Source organism: Ctenocephalides felis, unplaced genomic scaffold, assembly GCF_003426905.1.
Source record: "Ctenocephalides felis isolate EL2017-DRISC unplaced genomic scaffold, ASM342690v1 CF-g0.4_SCAFFOLD_03571, whole genome shotgun sequence".
Classification (NCBI taxonomy): domain Eukaryota; kingdom Metazoa; phylum Arthropoda; class Insecta; order Siphonaptera; family Pulicidae; genus Ctenocephalides; species Ctenocephalides felis.
The window spans coordinates 48,057,522-48,058,811 of record NW_020539725.1 but is presented as its reverse complement, the minus strand read 5'-3'; the positions used below and the strand labels follow the sequence as shown (position 1 = coordinate 48,058,811).

Here is a 1,290-nt window from a genome sequence, read left to right as displayed (position 1 = left end):
GCTATCGTGTTGTAAGAGATTATAGTGTTATAAAAAACTCAGAATTAGTAGGAATCACAGCATTTAGAAGGAGATTAATAAATTCAAGAAAAATATGATAAATTGAAAAAACTTATGAGCTGTTTAACAGAAACTTTGCAATTTTAGCTCCGCTTAGTATGAAAACCGCGTTATAGGAGGGTTGGCCGTATATGCTCGCTGGTTTCAAATACAAAGTTAAATGCCTTAAATTACCGACGCCAATATTAATTGCTTGCGACAGAACCTGTACTCAGCGGTTCCATGGTGTAATGGTTAGCACTCTGGACTTTGAATCCAGCGATCCGAGTTCAAATCTCGGTGGAACCTTGTCGATTTTTTTTATCATTTTTTAATTTTTATTTCATTTTTCTAATAATTCTAATCTTATTTTTTTCTTAAAAATAACAAACATTATTTATATTACACAAACAAGCATTATTTAACAGTCGGGTGTGTGCTTGTATGGGATTCTGTGCCAGTTGCCGGCCCCTGTACCATATTATTGATTATAACAAAGGGAGACGGCGCATCTGTGCAATGTGTGTTTTTGCACGGACACACGTTCAGGTACGTGCACGAGATTTAATAAGATTTTTACAAATTTCATAATTTTTATTTTATAATCTGTGATCGATAGTTTCGTGCGAACTCGGTGACGGATGTAAGTGAAAAATGAATACCATCCGAACAAAAATGACCGCCGCGATGAACTGTCAATTCTTGGTCGGATGAGATTTTATGAAAATTAGTTCATTTGAAAGGATTCGATAGTTGGGATAAATATGAAAAACTATTGTGAGTGGAAGTGCATTTTGTAATCAAGTTTAAACCCAAACTTAGATCTGTGCAAATTTATATTAAAGTTAAAATTTTTGTAAAGTGGTTTTATGATATTAGTGCAATGTAAGTTATAAATTTGCCTAGGTAATGGATTCTGTTTACTTTATAATGCACATGAAAAAGTTTTATAATGTAATGAAATCTAAAAACATGAGTTGAAATGAACCATTCCGTACCAAGTTGATTAAAATGTTGTGAAAACTTATTACAATCGACTGAACAAATCGACAGTTCGTGTACGAATAATGCTAAAAGCAATATCTTGTGAATTTAAATTAAGTTTACTCAATATTTAAAACGAATAAGTATATAAGATCAAATTAAATAGCAGATTTATTTGACTGGTAAATTTATAAATTATACAATCCAAAATCTATGAATTGTATCGTTTGTTGTTACACAGTAAAATTTCAAACAAAATTGCACACA

At 31.5% G+C, this 1,290-nt stretch overlaps 1 non-coding gene across 1 annotated transcript; it reads left to right on the top strand.

Moving 5' to 3' along the window:
• Positions 1-276: 276 nt before the first annotated feature.
• On the top strand, positions 277-348 carry Trnaq-uug. Its single transcript has one exon. It is a non-coding gene; the product is annotated as a tRNA-Gln (tRNA).
• Positions 349-1,290: the final 942 nt, after the last annotated feature.